General features: G+C 39.2%; 1 long non-coding RNA gene across 1 annotated transcript; it reads left to right on the top strand.

The window, feature by feature from the left end:
- Positions 1 to 2,194: 2,194 nt before the first annotated feature.
- Positions 2,195 to 7,646, top strand: LOC108516067 (uncharacterized). The gene is made up of 4 exons (XR_001881710.1): positions 2,195 to 2,329; positions 5,321 to 5,448; positions 6,652 to 6,836; positions 7,519 to 7,646. It is a non-coding gene; the product is annotated as an uncharacterized LOC108516067 (long non-coding RNA).
- The last annotated feature ends 4,279 nt before the right edge of the window (positions 7,647 to 11,925 follow it).

Here is an 11,925-nt window from a genome sequence, read left to right as displayed (position 1 = left end):
CTATTGTTAAATGGCAACCATGCAGTTTTATTGTGTGATTCATAAGAAATCAGGTTGCACAGGCATGCTGGCTTGGGAGCATCAGCCTGCTGCATCAATGCTCTGATTTGAGAGGTGGAAGTGCTGGTGCTTTCTTCCTGTACCTCTTTGAAGATCAGCTGTAGGAGTTGCGAGCAAAGTCTACGGTCTGGAGGGTTTCCATTGTAATCCACTGGCTAACCAGACAAACCAGTGCACATCCCTGGGCCTTCCAATGTTGTAAGACCTGGCCTTGCCTGTGAGAGGACAGCCAGTGGTCCACCTCTTGAACTTCCCTACCTCCCACTGGTCCAATATAGATGCTGAGTGTTGAACTGTGGAAGGAACAAACTGTGTATAGAGAGATGTTTGCAGATGCCCAACAGTCAAATCATCTTTATTTGCATGGCAGTCATGTATATTGGACAGAGCTTGGGCTTTGGAATCACCTGGATAGACAGAAGCTAGAATCCCAATGGTTAGTACCTTGTTCAGGGACCTCAGGGCACTCAGCCTCTCTGAACCATCCTTTATTCATCTGTGGGGAGGACTGTCAGCTGTTTAATGACGATTTTAAGAAGGCAATTCCAGCATGCTTTCCCAAATTGCTAGATCATAAGATTCACCTGGAAAGTCTGCCCTCATTCGAGAGATCTAGAATGTTCCCCAGAAAATTTTATTTTTTGAAAGCAAGTTTTGGAACCATAGATAACTGTTAATATGAAACATTAAATACATTTTAAAAGTGTATCCTTTTCACAGTACATTTAAAATTATTAGCCTTCAAAGATTAACAAAATCTAAAATGACAAACTTTTTTTTGATACAGTTATCTGTGAAGGCTTTTTAAAATCCCTGAATGGAAGCAGTGTTGTTAATTCTCATGTGACCATTCTAATATCCAAGCAAATCTCATTCTGCTGAAAATCTTCCTTGACTGTTTTTAACATGATGAACAGACTTCCTACAATCCTACTTAGTACGAGCACTGCATTTTTATTTACCTAAGTAATTTCTTTGATTCTTCTAAAACTAAACTCACAGGAGTTATTTTTTAAAATCACAAATCTGAAAAATGTCACACTTCAATTTGACTTACTCCTAAACATATATATATATGTTTCTCAACTAGAGATTCCCAGAGTTTAACCCGAGTTAAATCTAAAGATCACAGGGTTTTTTGTTTTTTTTTTTTTTTTTTTTGTAAAAATCTTAGCTTTTCCTTCCAATGAATTCACATGGTTTTTGCCTTACGAATTTCCAATACTTCATCCCCTGCCCCAGCAGGCAGTAAAGTCCAACCTTTTCATTCAGGGTTAATGTTGCCCTGAGCCCTCCTGAAGTTTCCAGCCCTGGCTCTTGTATCCTGCACATCCAGCCAGATGTGTGGGGGGCACCCTGAGCTAACTGACCTCCATGCTCTTTTACGCCAATTCTCTCCACCTTAAATGACCTTCTTCACTTTCGATCATCAAAATGTGAAGACTTGCACAAAGTCACTGCCAAGGCATTTCTGATTTTTCGACTGTGGCCAGTGCTGCTTGGTCCACAGTTAGCTACGTTCACAGGCACGTTTCTGTGACATTCCTTCTGTACTTCCCACATGAGAAATGCTGTCCTCGGGTTTGTGTTCAATTTACTGGGTGAAAAGCTCACCGGCATACAAGCTCCCTGCAACTGTGTGACTCCCTGTCTCCACGGCCAGCGCCTAACACTGCTTTAAGCCTCAAGTGTTGTACAACTTTTGTTGGTGTAGTACAACTTTTGTTGGTGTGGACTAAAATCACTAACAAAAATGATATTGAAATGATTGAGCTTGTTCAACTAATCAGAGAACAGCTTGGTCAATTGGCTTTTACATTGGCCAGAATTAGTCTCAGCTGCTGTGTGAATTGTTATTCTTAAATGTAAATGTATGGGCTTCTGGCTCTTCATTCTGTCCTGGTTCTTATGACAGAATCGTCTCTTTATTCTGCTTCCATTCCCTCAACTACAGCTTTAATACATTGATAAATCCTTTGCAGGGTGTTTTGTCTGTAGCTGGTAGCCTTGGAGTTACAGGAAAAATTCTAGGAATCATCACCAGGTGGCGCCAGAGCCACATTACAAAGCTCCTCTGCGGCCTCCTCCCAAGAACGGGGTGTGTTTGTCCTCCAGCACCAGGTGGGTTTGCGTTCTCCCTAGATCTTCCATCCAGGATAGCCTGGGAATTGATCTTGATGCTATCTGTTCCTCATTAAAGCAGACCTGCTCAACTTCAGCAGGCAGGAGGATTGTCTTTCACCAGCTGCAGGAGCCTGTTCCCACTACAGTGAGATCATAATTTCGGTTTTTCAAGCCAAGAAGTATTTATTGAAAGCCAGCTATGTTCTATTATCGCTTGATTTAAAATCTAGCATTTTGCGGCTTAAAAGAATTTAGAGTTCTTCTATCTATCACTATCTCCACCTGTATTTAATAGGGGAGATACTGAGGCTTAGAGAGAAAAGGGTACCTGACTAATGCGATTCACAGAGTTTGTAGCAGCAACTGTATTTAAGACCAGAATTCCCAGCTACAAACCACCTCCTTCATGCTCAGTGGCACTCCAAGGTCACTGGATTATAAGCATCTCGAGCATACAGAGGTAGTCCCATTCTTCAAGTCTTGACATAGCAAAATGCCTTTTTAGGTGCTCTAAGAGATGTGCGATTGTTTGATGAGTACCCTGACTGTATTTTTTTATTCTGATTTAAAAGGGTGATTATTTGACTCAGAAATGCAAACATTTTCTTTGCTTGGGAACATTACGAATTTTAAATTCAGTCCAATATTTTGGAAAATTTAAGAAAATGAAACTTCCAAGAATTGAATAACAATCTATTGGAATTCATATTTAAGAGTTCATTTGTGTCTTTAGCAAGTTACAGGTATGCTGATATCAGAAGTGTTCGTAGGAGGTTTAATTCTTACAACACTGAAATTGTTTTTAATGACATGCTACTAAAGCATAGGTACTGTGAAGACTCACTCATGTTTTCACAAGCTATGTAGGAAGTGCCTTTTACATGGCAGGCACTGTTCCAGCTCCGGGGGTTCACCAGGGAACAGAAAAGCTAGAGGCCCCAGAATTCACAAATTTATATGATGATGGCAGCAGACCTACAATAAACCAAAAAAAAAAAAAAAAAAAGAAAGGAAAAAAGAAAAAGAAAAAACCACCACCCACAAAAAAACAAACAAATAAACAAACAAACAAAAAACAGGTAAAATATCATAGTATTTGGGAAAGTGATCGGGGCTGTGGAGGAGGAACAGAGGCAGGAAGGAGGACAAGAAGTACTTAAAGGAAAAGGCTGCACGGCTATAAAGGATATGTGCAGGAAGGGCATTCTAGATAGAAGGAACAGCCAGTGCAAAGTACCGGAGACAGGAATATGCCTGATATGTTGGAGAAGGGCAAGGAAGCCAATACTTCTGGAAGGGTGTGAGCAAAAAAGAAAATGCCAGCAGTAAAGAGAAGGCCCGAGATTATTATAGCAGTTGTTTGTTTTGGTTTGGTTTTGGTGTTGTTGGGTTTTTTCTTGTTCGTTTTGGGGTTTTTGTTTTTGTTGTTATTGTTTGTTTGGTTTGGTTTGGTTTTGCATAGCCAAATAAGAGAGACACTGACCTCAGTCTATGCAAGGTCCAACTCTTATGAAATAATGCATGGGTTTCCTTTTGCCAATGTAGGAAGTACATAAAATGTCCAAGCTGCTAATCGAGCTTCAGGACTTGGTAACAGGGGAAAACTGTCATCTCAGAACAAGTAAGGATTGATTAATATCAAAATAATTTCCATCTCAGACTGGAAATTCTACCTATCTATTGGAGCTGACAAGCAAGATTGGTCACCTAAACTGAGTTAATCATAACAAATGAAAATGTTGAGGCACCTATAATTAATTACTACCCAAATGAGATTCCCATTTTTGCTAGAGATAACCTCTGAATATATCAGGTCATCCATCTTCCAGTTTCTTCTATTAGAGTCATAATTTCATTTTCCTGCTGGTTCCTCTCGGAACCCACCATGTGACTATGCAGGCAATGTGTGTTTTTTTCCCTTCAGTTTTTAATATAGTTATATGCAAGAAATATGCAACTAAAGAAAATGTTCAGTTCTAGGAAAATGAAGGTCATTCTCTACTTAAAAACTGGATGAAGGACATTCTTTACTTAAAAACTGAAGAAATGACTTTGAAATTCATGATTTCTCTTGCACATTCTATATTTCTGATCTTTCTCCCATATACTGAATTGGATGTTTTTTGTTATCATTATTATTATTCATATCTTACATGTGAGATATGGTGGTCAAAGTGTTTTAAAAGCTTCTCAGTCCTCTTCACCCCCATCAAACTGCAATTTGTTTTTAACTTGCTTAATGTCGCAGTGTCCACCTTGGTCTCATCCACTATTTTAAACCCAGAAATAAGTTCTGTGCTAGTCATATAATGGCAAAATAAATGTTTGTTGGTTTGAACTGACTTGATTTCCTTGGAAATCAATTATGGGGAGTTCTGCAATAGCATCCTAACTTTACCACCGACTCTGTGTCCCTAAGCAATTTCTTTGGTTCTGTTTCCACATGTGTATGATAGAAATTTCAACCTTGTACATAACTTCATTTTCTTAGGTGCTGGCCTTCATAACAATCCAGCAGAAGAAGAATCATTGCTGCCATTTTTACAGATGAAATATAGAGTTTTCTGGGGGCATATATTGTAATAACTAGAGGTTCTGCAGTTTAAACTCCCTCATATGCCTTTTGTATTTATTCACACAAATAGAATCAAATTGAGATTTCCAATATTCTTGAATAAATTGTTGCACCTTGCTTAGAAAAAAATCTGTACTTGAATGTTACCTCCCTGAACCCAATCCTTTCCCGGACATTTTCTGGATTCATTAAGGACTTGGATTACATAGACACTCAACATTTAATTGCATCGCTATCAAACATGTATCTAGCAACATAATATATACGGTTATTTAGGTTTCTAACTATGTAATTATACTGTTCTACGTACGTAGAGTTTATAAAACCGTTCACATGTTACAGTAGCTGAGTTTATCAAAGCTCTGGAATTGATAGCTGCTTTCCATATATGGGAACTTGATCAAGTTCTTTTGCTGCCTTCCTCATGCATTTCTTAAGAGCTTTAAAGGATCAATATTTGCATTTTATAGCACAATAGCAATAAGAAGTAAGTGCTCATCAAACGTTAGTGTAGTTTTCAATATCATCATGTTTGTCATCACTCTATTTTTTCTTCCTAAGAGCCTGGTGGAGTCTTCAGAGCAGATCTGGTTCTCCTACTTGTATAGACAAAAGAAACTGAGGCTCAGAAGAGACACGTGGCTGAGTTTAACAGGACTGCAACAAGAATTTTGCCTTTCTACTTTCTGGTCTTTCCTTCACCATTATGCCTCAGCATATCCATGTTAGTAAATTCTCCCAGTTGGGAAAAAGCTTGGCAGCAATGAAAGTTAATGTGATGAATCATTTAGATGGACAGATTGGAAAAATGTTGTTCCTTTTGCATGTTATGTTCTTGCCAGAAATCAAGTAGGTGGAGTTTTTGAAGAGTAATCAGTTAGATAAGCATGGTGGTTTTAAATAATCAAATGTGGAGACGTACCAGTTGTGTTTAATTTTTAACAAAATCAAACAATTCAGGCATGATGTTGAACTCATTGAGCTTGGCTCACTACTACATGTCTCTCACCAAAAGCAATGACTATAAAGAGTTATAAATACCATGACCCTATATCATAAAGCATAAATTATTCCAGGAAGTTTTCCATTTAAGTCACCTTCTCAAAATATTAGGAGAAAACTACCAATATTCAGTTCAAACCCCAGAGGCATAAGGAAAAAAATTAAACGTTGAAATAGCAAGTAAGTGGTAATATCCTCACTATATGCACAATTGCATCTGCTCAGGAGTTAGTCTTTAGCTCCTGTCTACAACTCACACCAGTCTCCATAAAAGAAATGAGGTCTCACCGATATCTTCCAGCTTAATGAGACAAAAATCCTGGTGATCTGTGCAAGAAAATAAAACTAAGATAAACTAGTTTCTGCTACTGATAAATATTGAACAGATGTGGTCCAAATCCCTCTGCCAGCTGGAGGAAGGAAAAAAGTTCTATTTTACAGCTTGGATATAATTATTGGCCACATTTCTCAAAGCAAAGACAGTGACATTGGCTCACTCCCCAGGAGAATTTTCTTCTGATCTTGGCACTAAGAGTTGCTTTTCTTTAACAGATTGCAGCAATATACCCTTCGCTTGACCCAGTTTATTCATTCAAAAGATACCTGGAGCCAAAACCATGTATGAGAAATAGAAAAGGAAGAGGCAGGCACAAGCTGTGTTTATATGCCCACTAAAGGATTACAGCGAAACACATATATCCTAGTCACCACTGAATGCACCTGTCTGTGTGTCAACAGTAGACCAGCTTCGTCTGGCAGATGACCATGACCCAGCTGATTCACTCTGGAGTTAGAGGAACTTTTCCCAGACCCTGAAAGTCACCTTTTTAGACAACTTCACAAACAGCCATCCTTGTTCCCAGTATCATGCCCTTGTCACTGCTAAACAGATCCTTCGCAAGGAATTTTCCTGAACATCACCACTGAGGCTCCTTCCAGTAATGACTCTGATCCATCATTGGGATCGCTGAGCAGTTGTTTCATAACACGAGCAAGGTTGCTTTGACCGTGTTTCTTGACCTGGCCATTTGGATCCCAAGGATGTTTTGGTCCAAGAATAAATCCCAGAGCTTAGGTAGGTGACATCCCACAACTATATTCATTTCCTACTTCTATTCTTTTCCTGTGCAATCCTTTTCCTAGCACTGTAACTGAAAGAATTTTTCTAAAACATTAATGTGATCATCCTATGTCTCTGCTGAAAAGCCATCAATCACTGTCTACCTATTACCAACAAAAACATGACCTTCTGATCCCACTTGACTTGCTCTTTCTCATCTCCAACTCTTCTCCTTATGTAATTTCTCACCTGGTGACCAACCACACCCTGCATGTACTATACATTCATTTATGCTTTTTCACTAGCCCAAGTCCCCCAGAATTAGTTTTAAGTATCATTTTTTCCCAACACAGAGCATCAGTCGAGACCTGTATTAAGTCTGAAGAATCTCAGAAGCATTTATTGACAAACCAGTCCTCTATTCTCCTCTGCCTGCAAATACACAGCACGTACATTCTGTCCCAAACATTTGTAGGCCATCATTGTCTTTTGCCTGGCCTTTCTCTACTAATTAATATATATTTTGTTCATGTGTGTATATTTATCTCACTGATATTTTGGAGCAGAGCCTATGTTTTATTTTAGTTATACAGGTTGTTGGGAGATACGGCTGTGAACCTGATATGCTATAGATTATAAGGGCAGGTGGAACCTGTCACACTTCCTCTTCCTCCATCACTGGGTGTCTGTCTCAAAGGTCACCAAAGAAGAGAGGAAAACTTGTCAGATGGGGAAGGACTTGTCAAGAGCATGCACACAGATTTACTCTTCAGCCAGAAGCTCCAATTCCTAGATGATCCGAATCCAACTCAGAGTGCCTGCACCTGTTTCCTGCCACACAGCTAGAGCTGGTAAATCTGATTTAAGTAAGACAAGACTTAGACAAGGGAAGACAAGACGTAGATAAGAATAAGCAGTTGAGTAGACAGATATTTCCCCCATGGAGTTTGCCTTGTTCAGGAACAAGTTTAATCAGTTACTGACTTAGAGTAAGAATGTGAATATGATAATTTTATTAAAAGTTTTTATAAATAATTTCATTGTAATTTAAGCATCAATGAAAATGTGTTGTATATGGTCATGTACTTGCTTTGTTTTCTTTTTGTTTATTCTGTCGACATTTACGAAGCCCTTACACTGTGCATGAAGACACATGGGATGGAACACTATCCCTGCTGTTGAGGAATCCCCTATAACCATTTATAAGAGAACAGCTGAAGCTCAGTATGGTCAAGCAACTGGCCGCTGGCCAGAACCTGATTGTCATGGACTTCAGTTAAGGTCCTCTGATTCCCATCACAGTCTCTTTCCACTCCTTATGCTGTTTCATGGCCCATGTGCAGGGAGTGACTCTGCTCTGCCTGGATTTCTGAAATCTTGTATGGATGGCTGGTGAGCTTAGAATAAAGATGCAACATGAGGAGATATGCCCTGTTTCCCATATGACTTCCAGGAGACCAGGAGAGCAGTCTTCCCGAGTCAGGCAGGAGCACTGTGGCTAAAGCAGCTTCCCAGGGAGAGCAGTGAGGTTCCTGGTCTCAGAGAATATCTGAACCCCATCACCCCCACCAGTTTACATTTCAAAATGCTTCTTTCCACTGGCACGCAGTGCTCAGTAAGACCTCACAGTTTCCCTGGGCTGTGGTCCAATTTGATTACCTCCTTTTTCCATGCTTGGAAGCTGCTATGCAATAATCCTTTTAACCTCTGCAAAGCCAGGAAAAATGTGACAGCAAAAGCAATGTTAGTACTTGAGGACATTTTCTCCTTTTAGATTTTGAGGATTTATTTCATGTTTATAAAAAAAGCACAAAACTCTGTCACTTTCTGTTGGTGTTATCCTGGTCATCTCAGAGCTCACGTGAACTCCTTTCCTACCCCCAGCAGAAACTAGGGAATTCTGAGGAAAACACCCTTTCACTTCATGAAAACATCTCAGCCACTCTTTCCAGCGTTGCTTTTCCTTCCATCCTAACCATCTTGTTTTGATCTTAAATATCTTCAGAATCTGACTTTTGAAATTTATTTTTATATCCCTTTCCAGCCACTTTTGATTAATAGGGTAAGCAACATGATTTTCTTTTATCTTTTTCTTTTTTTTTTTTTTTAAAGCTCCAGCTCTGGCTGGAGTGCAGTGGTAAGATCTCCACTTCCCAGGTTCAAGCGATTCTCTCGCCTCAGCCTCCCAAATAGCTGGGATTACAGGCACCCGCCGCTGCTCCTGGCTCATTTTTTTTTTCTTTGTATTTTTAGTAGAGACAGGGTTTTACTGTGTTGGAGCCAGGTTGCTCTCAAACTCCTGACTTCATGATCTGCCCGCTTCGGCCTCCCAAAGTGCTGCAATTACAGGGGTGGGCCACCTCAGCCAGCCGATTTTAATTTTAAAAAATTCTTGTAATAGTTCTCAAACACCCTGTGTCCTGCAATCTTCAGCCTTTGCGTGAATTTCTTCACCACCATGACAGGCAAGGCCCCAAAGCTTCCCAGATGAATTTGACCCAGTATGTTCCTTTCTAAGAGGAGAGGTTAGACAGGCACAGAAGAGAATAATGAGCTGTGTGAGACTAAAAGACTTACTGAAAAGTTCTAATTATTTTTCTTCAACAGACTAAGTATTTTAGTTTGGTTTTTGACAAATGTGGTAGAGGTCGCCTAGGTGTTCCACAAACACATTTCCTCTTGTTCCTAAAGCCACTACGAGATATTTCCCAGCCTCCCTTGAAATTACATATGACCACATGTAACTTATCTAACCAATGAAAATGTAGATAAAAGTAATGTGGACAACCTGAAGGCCTGCGTTATAAAAGCTTCCTACAGACAGATCCCCAGTCTCTCTCCGTTGCCCACAGGCTGGTTCATAGGACTTTATTATCCTGGAGAATGGTAGAAAACATAAATCATAGACACCGAGGTAAGTCTCCAGTTTACTATTAGAAAGCTGTCACCTACTGGACTTCAGTTGGCTGAAAAATAAACTGATCATGTTAAGCTACTGAGGTTTGGGGGAGTTTTTGTTTCAGCAGTATATGTTACCCTCAACTATTATACGGATAGACACCTTGGCCTTGGCTTAGTAATTGGTTTGTGGGTGGCAAGTGTGTGTGTGTGTGTGTGTATGTATACACACACACACACACACACAATCTTCTGGCCAAACATATATATACACTTATATATTTATTTATATGTATAAAGGCTGCCATATATATATATATATATATATATATATATATATATGTCTGAAAAGTAGTTGGAAAAAGTCACAGTGACTGACTGTCAAATTCTATTGACTTTATTTGGCACAAAAAAAAGAGGAGTTCAGGCAAGTATTGCCTGACTTTCAAGTAGATATCCAAGACAACTGGGAAAAATCCAAAGGTCCAGAGTCCTACAGTGTTGAAAATGCAGGCTGCTACCAGACTCCAAATAGCAATATATAAGATTGGAAGAGATTTTTAGTGACTGGAGTCCAGTATGTCTTTGCAGTAGAACTAAATAACTCCAATCTGAGGCAGCCTTTAATGCACACAATGACCTTCCCAACTCTCATTTCAGGTAGCATCGAGGCAGCCACCATTAAGTTTGGGAGAAGAAGAGGAAGGGGTTGAAAAGCAAAGAAATGAGAATTATGTCCAAGAAAGGACTTTGTGGTTATAAGGACATAGAACTGCCATGAAGAAAATCTGGAACAGAAGTTGATATAGTTTGAATATTTGTCCCCACCCAAATCTTATGTTGAATTATAATCCCGAGGGCTGGAGATGGGGCCTGGTGGGAGGCATTTGGATCATGGGGGTGGATATATAATATATATATATATATATATCTCATATACAGTATATTGAATATTTGTTCAGTAGTCATTTTGACAGAGCATAGGGAACTAGTGACACTGATATTTCCAAAGAAACCAGTCTCAGCTAAATTTGGGGGAATCATGTATAAAGGAAATTGAGAATCAACATTATGTGGGAAATATATTTGCCATCAGTAAAAGAGAAAAATAATTATAATCAGAAATAAGTTGTTATTGGAATAACACATGTAGGCCAACTTCTTATCACTGTTTTCAGGGAGTAAAGGAAGCTTCTGTTTCCTTGGTTATACAAAGTTAAGGAAACACACACACACATGCACACACACACACATTCTGGTGACCAATATGTCCTTCTTGTTGGAAGTCTTCAGAATTTAGATCATGAATGGTGCCCACTTGTAAAACTCAAGAGTATCATATGGCAGTGGCTTAGTACTCGGAATTTTCCATTGGAGTTAGTTATTATCTAAGCATTATCAGAGTGGTGTGAAATACTTTGTCTACAATGAACTCTTTAGTCATTCCTGAAATATACAGTGGTATAATATTCATGTCGTTGAAGTTAGAAAGACCACCAAGATGATGACAATGACTACGACAATGAATATAATGACAACTGTGATCACTTCAACTGTAACTACAACTATTATTACTAGAATTACTAATGCTAGTATAATATTGATAATAATGATAAGGTTTATGTTATGAATAATGATAACAACAGTCAGGTATTGTGCTATTCCTTGCACAATCATTAACTTATACAGTCCTCACAAAGCATTTGTAAACAATACTATGACTTTTGTTATAAGGAAGACTATAAACTCCATAAAATAGAGACCTTATTATTGGTGTATCTCTAGTGTCTAGATAGTAATTGATTTAAAATATGCCCTAAATGAATATTTTCTTTTCATTTCTTACTGGAAAATTATTATTATTATTATTTCGAGGCAGAGTCTTGCTCTGTTGCCAAGCTGGAGTGCAATGGCTTGATCTCCGCTCCCTGCAACCTCCACCTCCCAGGTTCAAGTGATTCTCCTGCCTCAGCCGCCACAGTAACTGGGACTACAGGCATGTGCTACCACCCCTAGCTAATTTTGCATGTTTAGTAGAGACAGGGGTTTCACCACGTTGGCCAGGATGGTCTCGATCTCTTGACCGCATGATCCGTCCACCGTGGCCTCCCAAGGAAAACTAAATTTTGTTAATAATAAAAGAATTTGGGAAGAGGAAAATGAAGATGGGCTAAAAGAGGCAGAGGAGGAGTAGCAGGAGGAAGTA

This window comes from Rhinopithecus bieti, unplaced genomic scaffold, assembly GCF_001698545.2.
Source record: "Rhinopithecus bieti isolate Rb0 unplaced genomic scaffold, ASM169854v2 scaffold_1530, whole genome shotgun sequence".
Lineage (NCBI taxonomy): Eukaryota > Metazoa > Chordata > Mammalia > Primates > Cercopithecidae > Rhinopithecus > Rhinopithecus bieti.
This window is presented reverse-complemented; position numbering and strand designations above follow the sequence as displayed.